The sequence below is a fragment of the Oryctolagus cuniculus genome, chromosome 6 (genome assembly GCF_964237555.1).
Source record: "Oryctolagus cuniculus chromosome 6, mOryCun1.1, whole genome shotgun sequence".
Lineage (NCBI taxonomy): Eukaryota > Metazoa > Chordata > Mammalia > Lagomorpha > Leporidae > Oryctolagus > Oryctolagus cuniculus.
The window spans coordinates 141,001,657-141,014,376 of record NC_091437.1 but is presented as its reverse complement, the minus strand read 5'-3'; the positions used below and the strand labels follow the sequence as shown (position 1 = coordinate 141,014,376).

Below are 12,720 nucleotides of genomic sequence, written 5' to 3'. Positions count from 1 at the left end.
GGACTCAAAACACTGTTGACTGACCTTAATCTTTTTTTTTAAAGATTTATTTATTTATTTGAAAGTCAGAGTTATACAGAGAGAGGATAGGCAGAGAGAAAGAGGTCTTCCATCCGATGGTTCACTCCCCAGTTGGCCGCAATGGCCAGAGCTGAGCTAATCTGAAGCTAGGAGACAGGAGCTTCTTCTGGGTCTCCCACGTGGGCTCAGGGGCCCAAGGACTTGGACCATCTTCTACTGCTTTCCCAGGCCATAGCAGAGAGCTGGATGGGAAGTAGAGTAGCTGGGTCTCGAACCAGCGCCCATATGGGATGCTGGTGCCTCAGGTCAGGGCGTTAACCTGCTGGGCCACAGCTCTGGCCCCTGGCCTTAATCTTTTAAAATCCACTCTTTAGAACCACTACAAATCAGAGTCCTAGTGATTAGGAGACTCCAAAAGTGTGCTTCCAAAAGTTGTATGCCTCTGAATAGATTTCTGCAGATGATGAAAAGGAAATAACTCTCCCATTTAATAATTTTGCTTGTGAACCCAGAATCGAATAGAAGTTAATATTTATTGTGCATCCACTATGTGCCTGATACTCTTGGAAGCATGTTGCATGCAAGAATTCACTTAATCTGCAGAACTCTGTGAGACAGATACCACTGTCATCTCCACTATATAGATTAGAAGAATGATGTATGGAGGAGGCTAACGAACCTGCCCGAGGTCACAAAACAGCAACAATGGGTCCAAGCCCCAGCTAGTAACTGCTACATTATATTGTCCTTTGCTACACTATAAATTCTAAGTCTGTTGGTTTAAGCCATCCTGTGAAGGGGCAATGACTGGTCACAATGACTTTTCTGCCCCAGTAGATTGATGGATTGCTTACAAAGATCCTACATGGGCACTGGAGTTGCTTGGGAACTGTCTTGTTCCTTGGGAGTTGTTATCAGGCAGGGCATTGTTGAGACTTTGAGAGTGAGATCGTATTTCCTCAGATAGCCTCATTATGAATTTTTTTCACTTCAGCCCATGGCTTTGCTCTTTTGGCACAGGAAAGGTACACATTCACTTTGGATAGAGGTCACCTCTTAGAAAAGAGGAAGAAAAGAGGAAAAGTATAGAATACAGGTAAACAGGTGACTTCTACCCCATTGGTACTAGATTTGCCTTATTTGCATTTCTGTTGTTTGTATTAAGGTTACAGTTTGTTAGACTTTTTTCATTGTGTCATTTTTATCTTTTTGTGTACAAAATAATTCCCAATTTTAAAATTAAGGAAAATAAAATGAATCTGAACTTATGCAATTAAGAAGCATTTTGTGACCCTGGAACTAATGGGTTCAAGAATAAAGGATGTGTAGGCAGCTTTTGACTGTAGCCTGAAACAAACATTCTTATTTTTATTCCTTTTACTGAAGTTTGTTGAAATGAATTATTGGGACCGGCACTGTGGCACAGTGGGTTAAAGCCGTGGCTTGCAATGCTGGCATCCTATATGGGCAACAGTTCAAGTCCTGCCTGTTCCACTTCTGAGCGGGCTCCCTGCTAATGTACCTGTGAAAGCAGTGCAAGATGACTGAAGTCCTTAGACCCTTGTACCACATGGGGAACCCAGAGGAAGTTCCTGGCTCCTGGCTTTGGCCTGGCCTAGCACCAGTCATTGCAGCCATTTAGGGAGTGAACCAGTAGATGCAAGATCTCTCTATCTCTCTTTCTCTCTCTCTCTCTGTAACTCTTTGAAATAAATGAGTAAATCTTTATTTACAAAAAAAAAAAAGATTGAGTTGCTGAAAATGGATTTTAGAGGGACACCTTCATAATTTTTTTAAACTCAAAATTAGGCCCTTAGAGACCAAGTAGATTGACAAAATCTTAGTCATAGAAACATTAATTGATTTGAGAGATGCTACAAAGACAGTTGGTTCAGATGTTCATTAGTTCAAGAAACCTTTATAGAATGCCTGCCTTGGGGAAGGAAACTTAGTTGTTGGGGACACAAAAGTGAACAAAACAGTGTCCACCAGGGATTTGTGGTCTTTCTAGAGAAGACATTTGGGTAAACGTATGATTATAATACAAACTGTTGATCACCCTAGCAAAGGTGTAATTAGTGGTCAGTCTGTCTATGTAGCTGTCTAGCTGTCTACTTATTATCTATCCATCATCTCTGTCTGAAATCTCCATCACCTGCCTACTTATCTATGTGTGTACCAACCTTTCTATAATGTTGATCTCTCTCATTTCTGTCTATCCATAACAGATATAACACATTTAGCACATTATCTGTTACATAGAGAGTTTCTAGTACATCAAATTTATATAATAACTATTACTACCTATAATTCCCAGATTTTTTTAAACATGCAGAGAGGATTCTGCCAGGACTGCTTGTTCATCCTTGTCTCTCTTACATCTGTGGGACTGTAACCTTCCTCAAAGCTCTCAGGCAAAACTGCTCATCTGTGTACCATTGAGGGGCCACGTAAATACCTCCATAACTACAGTTACTTGCTCATATTTTAACTATTTGTTACATAATTTGGCCTCAACTGTGAGATAACATCATTTGTATCAGATACTATCTCTTACTCATACATGTATGCCCTAGGGCGTAAGATATAGTGGATGATCAATAAATAGTTGGTTGTTGCTTCAATGACTACAACCCATAAAGCTTTCAAGAAGGAGAATTTAGTTGTCCAATCTGCTTCTTAGACTTTTCTTTGAATAAAAGTAGTTTTGAGGCTTAAAAAATTTGAATATCATGGTACTGGTTATAAGGCTTAACTCTTAAGAAAAACCTCTAAAATTTCTAGGTCACACAAATACTACTTTCAAGATGATCCCATAAACGTGATGTGAAATATCTAGTAACAAAATTATATTATTCTTGCTATAGTAAATATAATGTCTAATATATTGATTATATTGAAATAAGGAGAATATATTCATTATGCTGATAATAGATAAATATTGTAATGTTGTATAGAAAAAATACCTGATTTGAGGTTTAATTACAAACAAATTTGAAATTAGGGTCCAAATATCAACCATTAGCTGACAATATGGGCTTCTCTCTGAACCTTCAATAAGGTGTTGTGTTTTGAATAGTGATAGGTATACAGGTGTTGTGCTTGTGTGAGCTTATGTGAATATCTGTCATCTAGGTAAACTAAGATAGTCAAATTACAAAAAAGAGAAAAACATTTAATTTTCTCATGATTTTTGATTTTTTATTTATTGGGTGGGGGGCACAGAGATAGCCAGCCAGCCAGCCAGCCAAAGGGAATTCTAAGCCACACTTCTCAGATTCCCACAGCAGCCAGACCAAAGCGAAACCAGGCACCAGAAACTGAATCCTGGTCTCCCACATGGATGGCAGGGCCTTCTTGAACCATAACCTGCTGCTTCGGATGGTACACGTTAGTAGGAAGCTGGAGTCTGGAGTGGAGCGTGGCCATAAACTCGAGTACTCAATTATGGGATTCAGGCTTCCTAACTGAATTATATTGGATCAAATGCCCATACCTGGAAAACCATTTTCTCTGTTCAACATTGCTGATATAAATTTAAGCAGGTGATTATATTTCAGCATGAGCTGTTTGCATTTCATTCCTTCATTTGTCAGATATGTACTGAATACTCTGTATGTGTTTTTCGCTGTTTAGGCAATTGAGATACATCAGTATACCAAAGAGACAGGTCTGTCACTACTCAGTATATCTCTGTAAATTTAATATGAAACCTGAAAAATCCAATCATTAGTGAGTATCTGAAGTGCTTTACAAGAAATTGTTAGTGTTTCTTATACATTTTTATGTATGCATAATTTGAAATGATGTCTGTATGTGATTGGTCACCTTTTTTGGATATTCTGCATGTACTCCATTGGTGTATAGAATAAACATGGGTAACCATTTTCAATACGCTGACAACAGCCTCGCTTCAGAGACATGTGGATAACTTCAGTGGTCTGAATTTGATTATGCGCTACATATGGAAAACAATTGAAGTAGTATGCAGGGATTTCCTGGTGTAACTACATTAAAATCAATGAAAACTCTGAAAAACTAAACACCCGTACAAAATTGAGACATTCAGTTCTACTTAAAGATCACTAAATCACAGTCTAATAGTCTTTAGGGATCATCCTTTATGAACTCACTAACTTTCTCATTTAACTTTGTCATTCTACTAACGTATTATTATGGGTAAGAAAATTATCCAGTTCCCTCAACCCCTTGAGATTCTGGTTGTATCTCTATGATTTCAGAAGTGCCTCAAACTTAAGGTAAGTGGGGAGCTCTCTTAGCACTATCACCAGTTGGAGCACTGGGAAATATAAGGTGTGTGCTTCAAGCTATTCTCAAATATGAATTGCTTTAAAAAGGAAAAGTGAATTTGAACACCACCAAGACATGCAAAAAAAATTTTTTTAAATTATGAGTTAGTATCTTCAGTGAGTAAGTATCTATTTTGACCCTTAGCATTGCAATGACTTGGAATCCATTTGGGATAGCAGTTGTCAACAAATTAGTAAATTGGCTCACTGTAACATTTTAGAATGTTACCATCCTGGGGTTAAAGCCTTAGGCCAGGAAAAAGAAACCCAGATTTTGATGAAGGCACATATACGCAACGCTTTGGAGCTTTGTTTTTCCTTTATTTATAAAATTTTAAAAGAAGACCAACTAATTGTATTCATCTAAAATCGATCTGTTTTCCATTCCAAAACAAATCGCTGTGTGAACAGCGAATGGTACATTTGGAGTGGTATTCATTTTTCTACTCTGTTGTGCAATATACGTCTCCCCTTGTTTTACTCTTTAAAATTAGGGGCTGGCCTTTTAAGCCACCTGTTAATGCTGGTATCCCATATCAGAGCGCCAGTTCCAATTTGGCTACTCTGCTTCCTATCCAGCTTCCTGCTGATGTTAATGAGGAAAGTGGCAGAAGATAGCCGAAGTACCTGGGCCTCTGTCACCCATGTGGGAGGACAGGGCGGAGTCCCTTCTGGCTGGCCCAACCATGCCTGCCATGGCCATTTGTAAAGTGAACAATGAATAGGAGATAATCTATATTTCTCTCTCTCCTACTCTCCCCCCATCTCTCCACCTTTCAAATAAATAAATAAATAAATCTTTAAAAATCTTTTTTAAATCTTTAAAATTAACACAATGTAAAGTATTAAAACACTTTGTCCAGATAAACTGGCTTTTGGGTGGGTGATTACCATAAACATAGATTACTCTTTGGATTCCATTGACCGAATTTTAAGCTTTTTAGAATTCAATGTAATGATCTCTATATAGTCAAACTATATGATAACTTTCATCTCTTTTTTCTGGATGGGAATTCTTATGTCTGAAGATTAGAAGAGCTTTTACAAAATATATTTAACTCTTAGAGTGTTTTCATTTCTTTTCCTTTTTCAGAATACTGATATTCTGGCATCTTACATTGCTATCAGATTTGACTTTTTATGGTGAAGAAATAAATTTAAGTAAAGTGACAGATATTTCCAGTTTTGTCTTCCTGTGAAAACACAAGACAAATAAGGACCCAGTTCTGTGCCTTCCCCATTTAAATCAAACAGCAGAACATAGTTACTGGCCACACTGGCTCTAAGTCCTGTGTTCCAGTATATTCCTCTGAAACTGGATGCCACCCTACATGCTGCTGCCAGGCTCACTAAAAAATCATTTCTCCTGTTCTCAGTCACAGCGATTGGTTTTCTGCAGGTGTTTTGTTAATATTTAGATGAAAGTCTAGCAAAATTACCAGCTAGAATCATAGCCAATGGGAAGTAAAAGGTTTCTCATTACAGTGCATCAAACCATGTCTTTTCATATATGAGACCCATAGAGTTTCACTGAATGACCACCAGCAACTGCTTAACGGATTTGGCCTCTGTCCATTTGGGTCAACTATCACTTCAGTTGATTAGCTATAAAGACTACACTGGTGGCACCTCCTTGAATTTAGACTAAGTGCTGCTCATTTAAGAGAGACCTTGATTCAAATATACCATATACCATTTACAAAAGAGTTTTTCTGAGCAACTGAATAGTGCTTCTATTTCAGGAACACTATAAACATTCCAAGAGCACAGCCTCCTGTGAGTCATTCTGTTATCTACCAAATCATATCCCTGGGGGACCTCTGTGCCGGCTCCCCTTCCATTTCCTCACTTGCAGTCACTGGACATAGCTGTTGAAAAGGAACTGAAAGGTCACATGACCTCCTCTAGTGCCAGCATTTCTTTTGAATTGAAACCCTCTTTCTGGTCTTCTCATTGAAACTACATGCATGATCCTCTGAACCGCATAGACTTTTTTTTTAACTTCTCCAATTCATATTCCACACTTCCCACAGATGTACATGCCCAGCACACAAACAGGATATCCAACTCGACAGCCTTGCTTGTTTTCCTTATGTGAAGCAGTCTATGCAAACTCGTCCACTCCTCAGCCTTCCCCAGAGGTGTCAATCCACTTTCCTTCCAGATTCGGCCACCACTAAACTCGTCTTCCGTTGGGCAATCCAGAACATGACTAACCATGCCTGTCTTTATAAGAGTTTCAGTGTGAGCCAAACTCAATTTTAGTTTTTTTTTTTTTTTTGTCTTGGTTTTATCTTATTAACCTCTAAAATAAAACCACCTATATTTTTTAATGTGTTCTTTATTTACTGTGGATACAGACCATGAAATTTACCTATATAACTATTTTAAAGGTATGTATTTACTGCGGTAATAGACATAAAATTTACCTGTTTAAATATTTTAAATATGTTTATTTACTGTGGCAATAGACACTTACAATTTACCTATTTATTTTTTAACTATTTAAAGTGAACAATTCATGATTATTAAAGACATTCATAATGTTGTGCAACCATCGCGATTTTTTTTTTTAATTCACGAGAGAGAAACATAAAGGAGAGAGAACTTCCATCTACTAGATTCACTCTCCAGATGCCTACAGTTGTTGGGACCTGGGCCAGGCCAAAGTAAGGAGCCAGGAACTTAATCCACGTCTCCCACATGGAGGACAGGGACCCAACTATTTGAGCCATCACCTGCTGCCTCCCAGGGTCTGTGTTTGCGTAAGCTGGAATCAGGAGCTAGAGCCACAGCTGACTCCCAGGTACTCCAGTGTGGGACATGGGCATCTTTACAGCTAGAGCAAATGCCACTTTCATCTTGTAAAACTGAAAGTGCTTTCATCAAAAATAAACTCCTCTTCTCCCCTAACCCCTAGTAACCACAATTCTATTCGTTTTCTCTAAGGTACTCAATAACCTGAAAGAAGTAGAATCCTTTTTTTCTTTTTGTGACTGGCTCATTTCATTTAGGTTTATTGTTGTAGCATGTCAAAATTTCCTTCCTTTTTAAGGTTGAATAATATTGCATAGTATGCATATACCATAGTTTGCTTATCCGTTCATCTATGGATGACAAAATTACTCATATTTTAATCAGTCCAAATTAACCACTTCACCTTCTGTGCATCAGTACTGATTTTGGTGCACACAACACTTTCTGTCTTGGTGGCTCTTTTAGGACAGTGTTCTTTTATACATTGTTTCCTCTACAGCATTTACATGATGCATTTCCCCCTTCTAAGGATATAAGAAATAAATTTGTATAATTTGTTCTCTGCTCTTTCACTAACTCACAGGAAAGTTCATTGGCCTTTCAAAACACTTGTGAAATGAGCATATGACTTTGCTTATTAGTGCAATTTGGGTTGAAATGATTTTGCTATCAGAATATGGGGTACCATTTATATTACTGTGTGCTTATTAATAAATTCCCAATGTTAATAAGCCTATGTGTGTTCTTGCCTAATATTCAGAGAAAAATTCTGAATACCAGCGTAAATGAACGAGACAGCATGATAAGTTTTTAAGCTTTTTGTTCAGTTGGAAAAATGCATAGGAGAGTGAGGGCCCTATCTAAAAAAGAGAGGGAAATCTGCATTCATATCGAGCACCAGGAGCCAGCCACGTGGAGGAGCATGTAGGCTAGAAAGCATGGAGCAGGTGGCCCAAAGGCCACACACCCCAAAGGCGTGGGGCTAGCAAGGGCCCAGCACAAAAGGGAAAAGGGCCAAAAGAAAAGGGTGGGCCCACAGTATCCCACTTTTAGTCCACTTCCAAAGTGGAGTGGTTACATAGCCTGATTGGCTGGTGGGCACACAGTTGCAATCAGGTAGGGGTATGAGGTCACACAGGGGCGTGGTGAAGGTGTGGTCTTCCAGCTCACAAACCTAATCAGTTTTATCCTGTGTGCCTGTTTACAACAATTTGACTAGAACAATCTTCAAAAAATATATATTTTCATTAATTTTATATTTAATATTTTTGACATTTTCCTGGATGTTTTCTTAATAAGCATAGACCACCGGTGCCATGGCTCACTAGGCTAATCCTCTGCCTGTGGTGACGGCACTCTGGTTTCTAGTCTCGGTTGGGGTGCAGGTCCTGTCCCAGTTGCTCCTCTTCCAGTCTAGCTCTCTGCTGTGGCCCAGGAGGGAAGTGGAGGATGGCCCAGGTAGTTGGGCCTTGCACCTTCGTGGGAGACCAGGAGGAAGCACCTGGCTCCTGGCTCCAGATTGGTACAGCACGCCAGCAGTAGCAGCCATGCAGGGAGTGAGCCAACGGAAGGAAGACCTTTCTCTCTGTCTCTCTCTCTCTCTGTCTGACTCTGCCCGTCCAAAAAAAAAAAAAAAAAAAAAAAAAAAAAAAATAGCATAGACCAAAATGGCCTTAAATGGTGAGGATTTTCTTTTTCTTATATGCATGAAAAAAAAGGAGTGCCCTTGCATGTTCTTTAGTATTTTTTTGGAGGAAAGAGATAGAGGGGTCATATATTTTCTTATTGCTTTATGATTTCCTTTTACCTAAATATACCAAGAAATCTACACAATTTTCCAGTATAAAAATCTTAAGATAACCTTTACCAGAGTAAGTTGTTTGAGAAACATATTAAATCTATTTCATTTCCAAAACAGTTTTTATTCCATTGCTTAATCCCAAACTATCCATTTACTTAAATTCTGTAAAATATTATATAGAAAACATCTTAGAAGGTAAAGATATTAAGATAGTAGCTTAGTGGCTAAGACACCATTTAAATGCCCACATCCCCACATTGGAGTGCCTAGATTCAATTCCTGGCTCCAGCTCCTAACTCCAGCTTCCTACTAATACACATCCTGAAAACCAGCAGTAACAACTCAAGTAGTTGGATCCCTGCAACTTGCATTTCCTGGCTTTGACCATGGCCCAGCTGTACCATCTTGGGCATTTGGTGAATGGAATAGCATATGGGAGCACTCTCTCTCTTTGTCTTTCAAATTAATTAATAGGCATCAAGTTAACAATATCTTACAGATTTAATTGAATATTTAGAATACAATTCAAATTCTAGGAAGGAGTAAGAATTTAGGAACAAAAAAAAAAATGTCGAATCTAAGTGATCAAGCAAGAAAGGGACAATGGAGTGGGTGTTTGGTGCAGTGATTAAATTGTCCCTTAGAAGGCCTAAATCCCATATACACTGCCTGGCTCAAGTCACAGATACCCTATTTTTTTTTTTTTTTTTTTTTTTTTTTTTGACAGGCAGAGTGGATAGTGAGAGAGAGAGACAGAGAGAAAGGGAGAGAAAGGTCTTCCTTTGCCGTTGGTTCACACTCCAATGGCCGCCGTGGCCGGCGCACTGAGGCCGGCGCACCGCACTGAGCCGATGGCAGGAGCCAGGTACTTATCCTGGTCTCCCATGGGGTGCAGGGCCCAAGCACTTGGGCCATCCTCCACTGCACTCCTGGGCCACAGCAGAGAGCTGGCCTGGAAGAGGAGCAACCGGGACAGAATCTGGCACCCTGACTGGGACTAGAACCCGGTGTGCCGGCGCCGCAAGGCGGAGGATTAGCCTAGTGAGCCGTGGCGCCAGCCACAGATACCCTATTACCAATCCAGCTTCCTGCTATTGCACACCTTTGGAGACAACGGATGATGCCTGAACTATTTGGGCCTCTGCCAGCCACATGGGAAACTGAGTTCTAGGCTCCTGGCTTCAGCCAGCCTAGCCATGACTGTTGTGTGTATTTGTGGGATACACCAATAGATGGGAGATCTCTCTTTGTCTATCTGCCACTTTTTCTTTCTGTCTCTCTACCTTTCCAATAAAATGAAAATATTTTTTAAAAGAGGGGTTAAATTTCCAAAGTAATGCTGGGACACATAGAGAAGTTAAATTATATTATTCAAGGTCAAATAGGATAAAATAGAATGTATACAGTTGTTTATCATATAATACCTAATTTTTAAACTCAAAAATTTGCAATTATTTACAAAAACGCATTATCTTTATTCTAAGCCATGTAAGAAAATATTTTCTTCTTTCAGTCATATGACATAGGAAAATTCTGTCTTTGGAAGAATTCTGTCTTTGGAAGGAAAAAAAGAGCTGTATTTGAAACAGGTCATGCCCTGTTACTAGGTGTATTAAGTAGTCTCTCAGCTATGTTTCAGAATTTGGAAAATTAGTTTAGTATCGCCAATTTTGTTGTGAATGAGTCCGTTATAGTCCTGAGACATCAGATCTCTCCCCTAGCAGTTTCATTTTTACTTTATAAGTATTGTACACTCATATTACAAGATTTGAAAGCAAAATGATTTGGCTGATATAAACAGTTTGAGATCCACAGAAAAAATATAGTAATCTAGACATTACCAGACAAAATTATAGCTTCCATTATATACATGCCACCTACCAAATATTAAAAATATGAACTTCTTGTAACAAAATAGTACCTTATCCAGTAACCCAAACAAAATATCTTAGAGAGGTACACATCCTGTGTGGAATTAAACCCTGATGGTACCAGTTGTGCTACAACCTGAGATTTTACACAGTTCTCTAAATTTCTTTTGTATATTATTATAGAATTGGGCACTGAGAACATTATAACAAATATTATATCCTTTTAAGTACTGAAAAATACCATTAGATATTTTTGCATTATTTGTTAGAATTGAATTCTCAAGCCCTTTTGAAAACACAGAGGAGCTTGGGTAGCAAGTAGTATTAGCAGAGTACTTGAGAAAACAACAACTCATGAAATATCTGGAATCCCAAGGCTAACAGAGACCTTACTTCCATCTTCATCAAACCCAATAATGAATTATTATGAAAATTTAGTGGCATAGGAATGCATTTTTAAAGTATAAAGAGTTTTAAGGTACAATGTATTATGAAATGTTTGTATTATATATGTTTCACACATTATAACAAATTTTGCAAAGCAATTTCTTTTAATGTCCTTCTATTCTGTTATATAGAACTCTTGGCTAAAAGGATTCTGTGTTTCAAGAGTTTTCTATGAAGTTTATAAAAACAGCACAAAAGAATTTAACTCAGCAAGCTTCCAACCAATAGATTTAATGAAGGGTGCTACAGAATCTACAAATAATTCATTCCATCAAAATACAGTGATGATAATATCACTGTTGTCTACCTCAGATTGAGATTAATCAAACATTAGTATCTTGAGCTCTGAGGGGAAAAAAATTAACTAGTAGAGCATTCTATCATTTCACTAGTGTGAATGCTGATGAAAGAACTAGTGGTTGAAATTCTCCTGTGGAATTAAATATGTCAAAACAACTTATGCACAGTGGAGCTTATTTTGCATAAAAGCCAAAAAACTTGAAAAACTTAAAAGACAAACAGTCATAGCATGGAAGCACAGTAGTACAAGTAGAATAATTCAAAACATTGCTAGAAAACTATTTGAATTTTTTTAGGCCAGCCAATTTGAATGGTTGTATCCAGGGAGATACTCAAAATAGTGAATAACCAGCATAGAGGCACTTACCAATTCCAAACAAGACATGCTGTGTGGTACAACTCGGGCCAGTGGAAATGCACACACACACACACACACACACACTATAAAATTGTTGGGCATTTGCAAGTATAAAAGTAGTTAAGTACACCCCAATAATATATAAATTCTAGGATACCAAAGCCCAGGCAACCAAGCTGATACTAATAAACAGAATTGTGCAAAGTAATGACACAGAACAGCCTATTTCAGCTTAACTCATGTTGAGTGACCAAGTGAATACATTCTTTTGCAAGTAAAAATTAATCTCATCCTAAGGCTTTGTGTGTGTCTAATTCGGTTAGACCAAATCTATAACAACAATAAAACCACACGCACACACACAAATTACCCCTGGAGCCAGCATTGTGGCACAGAGGGTTAAACCACCACTTGAGAAGCCAGTATCCCATATCAGAGTACTGGTTTGAATCCCAGCTGCCCTACTTCCTATCCGGTTCCCTGCTAATGCATCTGGGGAGGCAGTGGCTGATGGACCAAGTGCTTGGGCCCCTGCCACCCCCATGTAGGAGACCATGATGGAGTTCTTTGCTCCTAGCTTCAGTCTGATCCAGCCTTGGCTGTTGCAGCCATTTGGGGAATGAACAAGGGATGGAAGATCTCTTTCCCTCTCTATCACTGTGATTTCCAAGTAAATAAACAAATTTTTTTAAAAAAATTATCCATATAAACAGCAATTTGTAGGTATTTTACATTCAGATTCGTCCAAATTAACTGTCTGTTTACAGTTTGGGTACTTTAAAAAAATCAACACATTTTTATAATTGACACTGCAATAGATACATGACTCTGCAGGTGTTTTGAAAACTGTGTTCA

At 38.4% G+C, this 12,720-nt stretch overlaps 2 protein-coding genes across 8 annotated transcripts in view; both read left to right on the top strand.

The window, feature by feature from the left end:
• TRPS1 (transcriptional repressor GATA binding 1) overlaps positions 1-12,720 on the top strand; it is a 269,366-nt gene that overhangs the window by 208,931 nt on the left and 47,715 nt on the right. The gene's annotated exons all lie outside the window — the stretch shown is intronic.
• LOC138849968 (large ribosomal subunit protein eL33-like) overlaps positions 9,585-12,720 on the top strand; it is a 4,302-nt gene continuing 1,166 nt past the window's right edge. Inside the window, exon 1 of the mRNA XM_070075420.1 lies at positions 9,585-12,720. This exon is cut by the window's right edge and continues 1,166 nt beyond it. The gene's annotated coding sequence lies outside the window, so the exon portion shown is untranslated.